At 40.1% G+C, this 12621-nt stretch overlaps 1 protein-coding gene and 1 long non-coding RNA gene across 2 annotated transcripts in view; both read right to left on the bottom strand.

Annotated features, from left to right (window-relative positions):
* LOC6046762 (myb-like protein Q) overlaps nt 1-12621 on the bottom strand; it is a 169293-nt gene that overhangs the window by 40469 nt on the left and 116203 nt on the right. The window lies entirely within an intron of this gene.
* On the bottom strand, nt 10782-11713 carry LOC119766750. Its single transcript, XR_005277103.1, has 3 exons — nt 11322-11713; nt 11055-11269; nt 10782-10992 (listed from the first exon to the last, which is right to left on the bottom strand). It is a non-coding gene; the product is annotated as an uncharacterized LOC119766750 (long non-coding RNA).

Genomic DNA, 12621 nt, shown 5'->3' on the forward strand with positions numbered 1-12621 from the left:
TTTTGTACTGACGATCAGCTGCGGCCACCGAGTGCCACTTGTTCAACGAGTTGGTTTTGTGTTGCCTTTTATTTATTACGATGTGTATTATGTTATTTTTTTTTGTTGCATCGAACACATTTGTAGAGAACCGTGAGTGTTGCATGTTGCAGACCTTCGGGAGTTTAAATATTCAATGGGTTGTCCCACACGAGGAAACTAAATTCTCTAATGTGCGGGGGCTCCAAAAAGAGGACAAATTTATAATTGTCCAATGTTCTTATGTGTATAACGTACATTATGATGGGGAAAAGTTTGTATTCAAACATCTGTAGCAAGGAAAACTAGCGATCACAAGAGTTAATTACTTGGTGGGTGGGGGTGATAATAAGAAAGCAAGTGCAAAAATGTTGTTAACATAAATGATTTGTAGCCGTAGCAGTACATACAGAACGAACATAAACATCTCGTGCAGGAGACGTTGCGTGAAATAATTGCCAGGTAGGTAAGATTGATAATTGAAATAAAAGCAAAACATGCATAAAAAACAACAAATCAACAAATCAACAAATCAACAAATCAACAAATCAACAAATCAACAAATCAACAAATCAACAAATCAACAAATCAACAAATCAACAAATCAACAAACAGATTTATTATTATTTCTAGAATTGCCCTGAAACAGCTCCCTATCCTGCTAACCGTTCTAATTAGCACCCCTTTGAAGGCTCAAATTTTCCGCATTCATGAAAATTTACATCTCCGTACGGCGTCCGTGTTGCCATCATTCATTTGGACAATTTTACGTTTGGGTAATCCCTCTAACTAGTGCTAATTGCTCGTGTCAAACAGCGGCGAAAACATGTGTTACATATACTTGTCGGAAGACATAGAAAACATCAAAGGGATTAAATTTGACGACCGGTTTTTGTTTTCGCAAGCCACTCATATTTTGGCACCGCTTAGCGTCATCAAGTTAGTTGCAAACATAAACGGAACGGATTTTTTTTTCGAGCAAAACACTGCGAAAGTGAATTGCCAAATTGCTCTATTAGCATGTGTGACCAAATTTGGGCAACGGTTTCAAGTTGGTTGCAAGCCTTTTTTCTAGCGCTCACTTTCGGGTATTAAATAATCACTTAACGCTTAAAATGGATTGCTGCGGTAATTAAACAAAAATGTGATTTCAAAACATCCTTCTCTAGTTGTGTACAAAATAACTTGCTTTTATTATGTTAAACATTCAAATTGATGTGCTAGTCATTTCCTCTATCAAACACATTTGCTGCTAGAACCGCTTCATTGAAACTTTCCGGCTGGGGAGGTTCCGGTCGCGGTCTTCTACGGTGCCAAAATGGTTGCCCAAATGCAACAGCAACAATTGCAATAAGTAGAGCAAGAATCTATGTATAAGTAAAAGATTTGTTTGAGAAATTAAAATTAAAATTGTTCAAGTCTTACCAAAGTTAACTTAACCATTTTGAAACTTTTGTATTATTCCTCAATGCTTGGTGAAACTCAAGTATCAACTGATGTCGCTGATAGACTTTTTCACTAACTTTTATACTTCTTTGTTGCAATTATCGAGAGTTTTCGCTGTGAATCCGGATTAGAGAAGATTCCCAACACGTCGGTAAAGTACAAGTCATAAAAACTAAATTGAATGAATGACCAACGAATAACAGTGCTTCCCCAAATTCCTTACGTAGTTTGCTTGTAATTTCCAAATAATTTATGCAATGGCAACAGCTCTGCTAATTGGTTAATGAGTGGGGAGAGAACCGAAATTATTCATATATGCATTTCTTTGCACTTATTCGGTGAATCTGAGTTTCAGATTATCCAACTTAAAAAAAAGAAATTAAAGCTATCTTACACTTAAAATATCACGCTTCGCCAACACAAACAGTTGCTGTTCATGAAATTGTTATTTTTTTATATCGGGTAGACTGATGACGTCAAACTGACCATAAGATATGTTGTTTCAAATGTTTCATTAGAAAAATATCACAATTCAATGTTATCATAACAAATTATATTCACTTTTCAAAAATTGTGATTTAGTTAATAATTGTCCAAATAATCCGAAAGTGTAGTCCGTTCCCCGATTTTCAAATTCAATGTTCAACGACGAATTTATCGAAAAAAAAATTAAGTGCTTTTTCGATTGCCAATTTGAAATTGATTTAAGCATGATTTTGAAAAATCTAAAAATATTGATAAAATCTTCAATTAAAAAAATATATCTCTGTGAAAAAAATTGAATCCTTTGCTAAACTTTTGCTTTTTGGTCCTCTAAAAACAAAACTGAATAAATAGAAAAAAGTTTTAATGGGAATTTCAAATTTTGCGAAAAAAAAAAACTTTGAAATTTGTATTACGAGCCTTTAATACATTAAACCCTGTTCCTTGAGTTGATCTTCATAATTTTAATCTTCATAAGGGATGGCATCAACTGAGAAAGGTGTAATCTTTTGACAAAGAACTTTGTCCTAAGGGCACTGTCTACGGGTGTCAATCCAAAATTTCGCGAAGCGAAAGTGTAACGATTTGTGTAATTGTTTGAACGCTTATATCTTCCACCCAATTCAAGCAATCTGCATGCTTTATCCACCAAACGAAAGGGGAAGTCTTAAATTGCAAGTTGACTACCTCACAAAGTTGATAAAACTTTGTTAATGTATTCAAAAGTTAAGATGAAAATAAAAATGCATGCAGGAAAAATCCCGGCTGCTGATTGGCTGAGAGCATTTTACAAATTTTGCCTTGTCTCCTGCTTTCGTGGAACTGTCACGCGAGAATGTTGCACCACTGTTGCCACATTTCATGCGAACTATTTAAGCTAGCACTTAGCCTCAGAAAATTTCAGTGCCAACCGTGGTTTCATCAAAGGCGGATCCACGGTGGTAATTTTATAGCTCACACACACACACACACGCACACATTGAAAGACACAGTTTGTGCATCTACTTGGGAGGAATTCTGTTCTAATGAAAATTGTTAGGACGGCCACCTGAAAACCAGAATGATTTGGGGCAATGGGGTTGGGACCACATTTATAGGATATTGGCCGCACCCGGAGTGGCCAGTGCCCTCGGGAAGGTTCTACCGGGGGGACATTAATCGAACCATACGACTTGGGGCAATATGGGTATTTTAATTCATGGTTTTTGAAACTGGTAATGAAAATGACCAGTTTGACCGGGTTGGCCACACCCGTAGTGGCCAGTGCCCTCGGGAAGGTTCTACCAGGGGGACATTTATCAAACCATACGACTTGGGGCAATATGGGTATCAAAATTCATGGTTGATACAGGACATGAAAATTACCATTTTGATTGTGGTGGTCGCAATCTAGAGTGGCCGGTTCCCTCTGGGAGGTCCTCCCGGGAGGACATTTTCCGAACCATAATTGTTTTGGCAATATTTTCGTGTTTTGGCAATTTATTTCCACAGAGGTGTTAAAGATTGAAAACATTTATTTGGAATAAATAATTTAGGATTAAATAAATAGGCAATGATTTAAAAATATAAAATAAAATAAAAAAATAAGTAGTTTTGTACAAAGTTCTTTGTCATATTGGTCATGTAGAACATAACCACCTGCACCTTTTTATTCCAGAACTGTTATATTAATGGACCCATTATTAAAACAATTTAAGTGAAAAATAATCTTACTTACAATAGAACAGGGGTTGATTTAAAAAATAGTTTTTAAGATATTAAAATTGTTCTAGCAAAAATCTTCCCGAGCCGACGCAAATAACATTTTTTTAAATTTGAAAATACTAGGTGGGTAATTCTCTACCAACTCACACGAAATCGGGAAAAGTTGCCCCGACCCCTCTTCGATTTGCGTGAAACTTTGTCCTACGGGGTAACTTTTGTCCCTGATCACGAATCCGAGGTCCGTTTTTTGATATCTCGTGACGGAGGGGCGGTACGACACCTTCCATTTTTTGAACATGCGAAAAAAGAGGTGTTTTCAAAAATTTGCAGCCTGAAACGGTGATGAGATAGAAATTTGGTGTCATAGGGACTTTTATGAAAATTAGACGCCCGATTTGATGGCGTACTCAGAATTCCGAAAAAACGTATTTTTCATCGAAAAACACTAAAAAAGTTAAAAAAATTCTCCCATTTTCCGTTATTCGGCTGTAAAATTTTTTGGAATATGTCATTTTATGGGAAATTTAATGTACTTTTCGAATCTACATTGACCCAGAAGGGTCATTTTTTCATTTAGAACAAAATTTTTCATTTTAAAATTTTTCTGTTTTTTTCTAACTTTGCAGGGTTATTTTTTAGAGTATAACAATGTTCTACAAAGTTGTAGAACAGACAATTACAAAAAAAAATGATATATAGACATAAGGGGTTTGCTTATAAACATCACGAGTTATCGCGATTTTACGAGAAAAAGTTTTGAAAAAGTTACTTTTTGCTTTTTTCTTTGTTTCGTCGTCCGTGTCTGTCGCGGGTGACCATGAACGGCCATGATCGATGAAACCAACTTTTTCAAAACTTTTGCCTTCCTCACTGAGGTAAGGCTATAATCCTGCTCGAAAAATGAACTTTTGAAAAACAGCTCGTAGACCTATATTCATGTATACCTATCGACTCAGAATCGAAAACTGAACAAATGTCTGTGTGTGTGTGTGTATGTGTGTGCGTATTCCCCTTGGTGCTCAAAATTCTTGCCAAGTTTTCTCGGCACTGGCTGATCCGATTTGAGTCAAATAAGTTGCATTCGATCCGGTTTGGTGCCCCATACTGCACTATTGAATTGTTTGAAGATTCGATAAGTAGTTCAAAAGTTAAGTATAAAAAAGTGTCAGAGTTGCGAATCGGATCTCACATAAATGCATGTAAACTATTTCCAGACCCATAACCCGACCCATCGTTGGTTAGGTTATCAAAAGACCTTTCCAACGAGTCCAAAACATTGAAGTTCTGGCAACCCTGTCTCAAGTTATAACCACTTAAGTGATATTTATGTACTTTTTTGATGCCGGATCTCACTTAAATGTATGTAAACTATGTCCGGATCCATTATCCAACCCATCGTTGGGTAGGTAATCAAAAGACCTTTCCAATGAGTCCAAAACATTGAAGATCTGGCAACCCTGTCTCGAGTTATGACCACTTAAGTGATATTTATGTACTTTTTTGATGCCGGATCTCACTTAAGTGTATGTAAACTATGTCCGGATCCATTATCCAACCCATCGTTGGGTAGGTAATCAAAAGACCTTTCCAATGAGTCCAAAACATTGAAGATCTGGCAACCCTGTCTCGAGTTATAACCACTTAAGTGATATTTATGTACTTTTTTGCAGCCGGATCTCACTTAAATGTATGTAAACTGTGTCCGGATCCATCATTCAACCCATCGTTGGATAGGTTATTGAAAGACTTTTTCAATGAGTCCAATTTATTGAAGATCTGGCAACCCTGTCTCATGTTATGACCACTTAAGTGATATTTATGTACTTTTTTGATGCCGGATCTCACTTAAATCTATGTTAACTATGTCCGGATCCATTATCCTACCCATCGTTAGATAGGTAATCGAAAGACCTTTCCAATGAGTCCAAAACATTGAAGATCTGGCAACCCTGTTTCAAGTTATAACCACTTAAGTGATATTTATGTACTTTTTTGATGCCGGATCTCACTTAAGTGTATGTAAACTATGTCCGGATCCATTATCCAACCCATCGTTGGGTAGGTAATCAAAACACCTTTCCAATGAGTCCAAAACATTGAAGATCTGGCAACCCTGTCTCGAGTTATGACCACTTAAGTGATATTTATGTACTTTTTTGCAGCCGGATCTCACTTAAATGTATGTAAACTGTGTCCGGATCCATCATTCAACCCATCGTTGGATAGGTTATCGAAAGACCTTTCCAATGAGTCCAATTCATTAAAGATCTGGCAACCCTGTCTCATGTTATGACCACTTAAGTGATATTTATGTACTTTTTTGATGCCGGATCTCACTTAAATCTATGTTAACTATGTCCGGATCCATTATCCAACCCATCGTTAGATAGGTTATCAAAACACCTTTCCAATGAGTCCAATACATTGAAGATTTGGCAACCCTGTTTCATGTTATGACCACTTAAGTGATTTTTATGTACTTTTTTGATGCCGGATCTTACTTAAATGTATGTAAACTATGTCCAGATCCATCATACAACCCATCGTTGGGTAGGTAATTGAAAGACCTTTCCAACGAGTCCAAAACATTGAAGATCTGGCAACCCTGTCTCAAGTTATGACTACTTAAGTGACATTTTTGTATTTCTTTATTGAGAAACAAGCCTTACCTGACAAACTTCGTTCTGCCTTTTTTTTCGTTTGTTGACGTTTTTGACTTTTTTGCTTATTCAGCCTCCTGCGATCAAAACTTGATTTCTGGAGTTTTTTTGAAAAGGTCCAATAAACCAAATTTCAAGTATTTTGCTTTTTGGGTGTTTTTGAATCCGCCTTGAGTCAGAGGTATTGAAAACATCCAAAAAGCAAAAACTGAAAAATTGGTTTATTGGACCTTTTCAAAAAAAATCCAGCACCTCGATCGGACGTTCCGTGTTGAATTGATTCGCGTTCGAACAAAACCGTCGAAATTTTGTATATATATAGAAGATAGATAGAATTTGTGTCCAAACCCATCACATCACCAAATGTTGGTAAAAAGTGAGGAAGGCAACAACCACATAGGTGGATTAAGTTAGTTTTTTTTCGTAAAATCGCGATAACTCGTGATGTTTACAAGCAAACCCCTTATGTCTATGTATAATTTTTTTTGTAATTGTCTGTTCTACAACTTTGTAGAACATTGTTATACTCTTAAAAAAACCCTGCAAAGTTAGAAAAAACACGAAATTTTAAAATGAATAATTTTGTTCTAAATGAAAAAAATGACCCTTCTGGGTCAATGTAGATTCGAAAAGAACATTAAATTTCCCATAAAATGACATGTTCCAAAAATTTTTACAGTCGAGTAATGGAAAATGGGAAAAATTTTCAAACTTTTTTAGTGTTTTTTTCGATGAAAAATACGTTTTTTCGGAATTCTGAGTACGCCATCAAATCGGGCGTCTAATTTACATAAAAGTCCCTTTGACACCAAATTTCTATCTCATCACCGTTTCAGGCTGCAAATTATTGAAAACACCTCTTTTTTGCATGTTCAAAAAGGGAAGGGGTCGTACTGCCCCTCCGTCACGAGATATCAAAAAAACGGACCTCGGATTCGTGATCAGGGACAAAAGTTACCCCTTAGGACAAAGTTTCACGTAAATCGAAGGGGGTCGGGGCAACTGCTGTGTGAGTTGGCGGAGAATTACCCAGGTCAATAACATTTTATGTTATTTATAACATGATTTGTTATTTATCGATTTGTTTTTTTTTGTTATTGGATATATATTGTGATAACAGACTAACAATCTTTGCTATTATTTTTTTGTTATTTTAACAACTAATCCGATCATCTCAATAACAGTTGGAGGTATTCTTCCATAACAAAAAATGTTATTCCTAAGTTGTTTTGGCTTTCTTCCAATATCAGGCCAATAATAAAATTTAGTATGATAACATAAACTGTTCTCAATTCCTTATGCAAAAATGGATTTTACCAGAAGATTTCATAACACTTTTATTTATATTTTAATATAGTTTTGTTATTGAAATGGCATCAATTTAGTTATTACCGTTTGCCGGGGTTGGTAAACCAGATTCCGCTTAAATTGCCCCCTTTGGAATAAAATTTTTCAATCGAAAAGTAAATCAGTAAAACCAATTTTATTGAATATTTGAGAAAAAAAAACATATTTTTCTGAATCGATTTTAACAATTAAAAACATATAGGGGAAATAAATCCTTTCTCAGCCTATTTCTATTATCGGTCTATCAGCACTCTGATCATGAATTACAGCTTTCATAAAGTGTTTTTGACTGTTCCAAAGCAATAAATAGCTCAAACAAAAGTGAGCAAGCAACTCTCCATTGATGATACATCTGAAAATGTTGATTTTATAGCGAAAAATGGCAAAAGTGATGAGAATTGGTCGAACGGCTTAGAGTGATTAAAATGGGCATATTTCCGCTATGTACTTGAAGGAAAATTTCAAACAAATTGAAATCATGATTATTCAAAATTAAAAAGTGCCTTTTCAAAAAATCAAAATAAAATAAAAAAATACGATGTTATTTCCAAACTGTGTGACCCTTGAAAGAAATTAATAATTAAGACAAATGAATGGGCTTAGTAATTGACTAATCAACTCCCACTAAACTACACAGTTAAGTTTTCCCGCCAAATTAGCTCCATCAAGCAGAAAAGAGAACCGGTTCGCCAATCTTAAAGTAAAGGAGAACTGTCCGAAAACTTCGCTACGTTTGTTAGAGACCAAAAGCTTTTCTGCAGTGATTATATAACAACCCCCTTTGGGCAACATAATGGACACCAGCTGGGGGAAGGGGATTGGGCGAGGAGGTGGAGTGTATGGTAGGACATTTCCTCTACTCTCATTTAGCTACCCAAAGCTTGGGCATATGCTTATGAGAAAAACGCACAGCCCCACAATTTGAGGGAGGGCTCCTCTCTTGAGGCGGTTCACATAATGTGTATAAAAATTTATGAGACTAATTAATTAGCCAAAGTGATCGAGTTACCTAGTTTTTATGCAAATGTTTGGCACGAAATGGCACGGAAGGCGGCTCTTGTTGCCCACTTTTCATGGTATTTTTGGAAGACATGCACTTTGCGAGTTAAGACGAGGGGGGCGACCCTTTTCTTTTTGGGTCGTGAGATTTTGAATGTCGTGGGCCGGCTGGAGTAGGTCAGAAATCGAAAGTGTCCGCTGATAGGGGGGAGACGATCTGTTTCTATGGAAAGTCCAAGCAGTGTGCTGGAAAGGTCATCTTGACCGTTTTTTTTTCTCTGTGGGACGTATTGGCGGAGCTGTCAATCGATCGATCGTGAGCGCAGAGTTATGGTTTAATTTATTGATCATTGTTAGTATCAGCCGCGACTGAATGAGCAATAAATTTCAATCAGATGAGAACGATTCGGTGGATAAAGTTTCACGTGAGATGCGTGCACTGATGAAGACATGAATGTGATTATCAGTGCTGAATTGGGTTAAATGCAGCGGAGACATCAACTTGAGAAGTATTTTATTTTATTCTCAGCTTACAAATAATATGAATTTTATTTTTAGGTGGTATTTACTGTCTACAAAGTTTCTTTTAGCAAAAATTAAAGTTGTTGTCCCTATCGTGCGAGTGAAACAAAATATAGCACTCCAGAAGACAAAATCAGTACTAAACACGGTTGGAGTGCTCAAAATTTTGACAGTATTTTTAGAAATCAAGCTGTAACAAGATTTGTCCCAGATAATCGAAACTAACGAAACCAACGATACGAAACTGAATGGAACAATTATGCTACAAGGTCGGCTTGACCGCGACCCTTATCGAACTGTAAGAATGAAACGCACTTCGCTTAAGCGCCAACGCGACCCTAGCAGGGACGCGTACGAAGTCGCGAGATGAAGCCTGCCCGGACTAGCTCGCTCAGGGCGGGTCTGACTGGAAGCGATCCAACTCAATTTAACTCAGATCTGACGAAAACAAGTGGTTAAGTCCATACTAATTTATTGCCATGAAAGGATAAGAGATTAGGGGAGGGAAATAGTCATAAGTCAGCTCAGTCCACGCTTACAAATTGGACACCTTGACTCAGAGCTTACTTTTCTTCCGACTTATTTATTAAATACAAGGGGCCTTAATACTAATGCGCATGAATGGTTAGTTACGTGTACACATAAAGGAAAGATCTGACCTTGTGGTGGTAACCTAGGTTACGTCGGTGTCCTGGCTGGTCTGCGGCGGTCGCTGCTGCTCGCGCGTTGATTCTCGCTCTGCTGTTCGGTGCTTCTGCTCCTCGTACTCTGCATGGCCGCCTTCGCCGGCTTGGCCGGCAGGTCCTGAATGCCGTCCCGTGGACGGTTTGCTGCTCGTGGAATCGTTCGTGGCTTAGTTGATACGCCCACGCCTGAGTGGCGGGCTGGTTTGGCGCGCTCGTCGAGCGCGGTGTTGCTTGTGCTGCTGCCTAGTCGAACCGTCGATCGTGTTGTACACCCACGTACTTCGTTCGTGTCGATCGCTGCTACCCAATGACTCGGGCCCGGTTGCGGGTGGGCCCTACAGGTGGCAGAATCTTGGCGCGCTGCTCCCAATTGCTCGGAGGTGCGGACGGTGCACTCCTACGGATTCAACGCAGGACACTTGGGGAACGAAAGGGTGGCACTGGACCGAAGGTTGCGCTCAGGGTGAAGTGAATGTGTCGAGCGCTGTTGTCGTCGTGCGAGCTACAAATTCCAGTTGCTCAGGGCGGTTGACAGGGGCCCCTACGGAGAGATGTGCTCAATTGCGTCGAGACCCTTTTGCTCAGAGCCGGTGGCGTGGACTCCTACAGGTTTGACGCCAGGCACGTGACGACGCGCTGGACCCAATGGTACTTCACGTACAGCTGGCAGAGAAACGATTCCTTCACGAGGCGATCACGTATCGCGGGCCTTGGCCGGCGGCTGTCTGGCCGTTTCGATCGTGCGCGTTGACGTTGCTTGGCGAGGTGGTTAAGGGTATCGCTGTTGCCGTTCGTGCGAGTCGTTGCTTCCTTTGCTCAGAGGGTTTGGCTCGGCCTCCTACGGAGAGCAAACTCACGTGCGCCGTGGCCCTTTGGCTCAGAGTCGGCAATGTGGACTCCTACGGGAACTGGCGCTGCACGCGTGAACGACGCGTTATTGCCTTGACCTCGCGGGGGGCTTAATCGATGCTGTTAGTAGCGCTACACGTGGTCAGGTTGCTGGAAGCTGATGGCACGAGTCGTACTTGCCGGCACGTGCTGTGCGCGGGCTTAGTCAGCCCGGGTGCGAAATTATCGCGTTGCCACGTGCGCGTGCGCGCCGCGCTCTTTGAGCCCCGCACGTCAACCTTTGAATGAGAGGGTTATCTTAGCACTTACTTAACCGCAATTCTACCTGGTCGCAAGTTACCTTCTTCTTAGTTGGCTTCTGGGGAGAACTTTACAATCTTTCTCACTTTCGATCACCGTCTAATAACGAAACTGCTTGGATATGCCCTAACAGCGGCGAAGTCGCCGACGGCGACTTGCTGGTTCAGTGCGATGGTGACGTCCGCACGATAGTTTTGGCTTAATCACGCTTTTGACCGTGCCGTAGCACGCGGCGAACCAGGAACGATTCGGGGCCTGAGGTGGGGAAGCGGATTAGATCGCGAACACCTAGCGAGTACAAACTTACGTTTGGCTTATTAATCGTCCAGGTCTTCCTCTGTCGATTAGAACACTTTACACTTCTCTTCGTACTTTCTCGTACACTCCTTACTCGCGACGACGGTGATCGGGGGTAAAACTAAACTTGCGACTTGCTTGCTGCGTATATGAACGACTTATGGCTATTTAAGGTTCGGGGAGCTAGGAGGAAAGGTGGGTGGACAAAGGGATAGAAGGGCTCATCAGCGGAAATCACTTTTTGCGTCATCGAACTGATGAAATAATATCTCATCCTAATCATCATCGTCTCATCTTCGGGAGGCAAACCAGTGCGACCCGCCCAGATCAAGCAAATTCGAGCAGTTGGGAACTCGCGTGTTCTGCGTCTTCGCTATGGTCTGGGCGGAGTTTTTCTTCTCGCGGAATTAACTGTTACAAAGCAATAAATCAGTTAAACTGTTTTGTCAAAAATATTTTTCTTTTTCAAAAATAAGTTTGCGAAACATTAATTTTAGCACAAAATAAAAACGGGTTCGTCACTTGACACCCAGCTAAGCCTTTCCAAACTCTTCGATGAGTAATTACTCGCAGCACCAATTTGTTTAAAACCAAACTCCCATCCCAACGGGTGTCAAAATGATGCACGGCTCTTCGTCGGAATGTCGGCAAATCGTTTTGTATACCGCGAATGAACGTCCGCGAAAGGAGCCACCGCGTAGAACAACTTGTTGAATGAGTATTTCTTTGGAAAAACATAAAATCATCTAAGTACCTGCACTGCCAATTGGTGAAGTGAACGTCGAGAGTGCTTCAAGCGGGTGGGCCTTCTTGTGAGGTCTGTCTGGCGGTTTCCCGGGAACGTGCCATTAGAAAGGATCCTCACCCGTGTTTTGTTCATGTGTTCTCTAGCTGATTACGTGGTCACTTTAGAACGTTTTGAGGTCCACTTGACGTTAGAAGAAGGTCACCTACTGAAGGCATGCTTTTCAGGCAAAGGTCCCACCTTCTGAACTAACTTTCAATCAACCTGATTCAGAAGAGCCTTTTTCAATGGAGCATACCATCGTTTTGCAAGTTACGTAAGACCCATTGACCCGGTAAGCTATATACCGCTTCCATTCATCCAGGGCAACCTGGCGCGGCAGGTCTACTCTGCAAGTGAGAGGCGGAAATCAATCTCACTCCAGCTCTTTTGAAGAGCTTACCAGTGCCAGGCAGGCCTACAGGTCGTCGTGCTACCCCTTGTTTCGATGGTAATCTATATTGACCGACCCCTGGTTCAGCAACCACAAAGTTGTCGATTTGAACCCCTTCCCTGTGTATAAAAC

The sequence above is a fragment of the Culex quinquefasciatus genome, chromosome 2, assembly GCF_015732765.1.
Source record: "Culex quinquefasciatus strain JHB chromosome 2, VPISU_Cqui_1.0_pri_paternal, whole genome shotgun sequence".
Taxonomy (NCBI): Eukaryota; Metazoa; Arthropoda; class Insecta; order Diptera; family Culicidae; genus Culex; species Culex quinquefasciatus.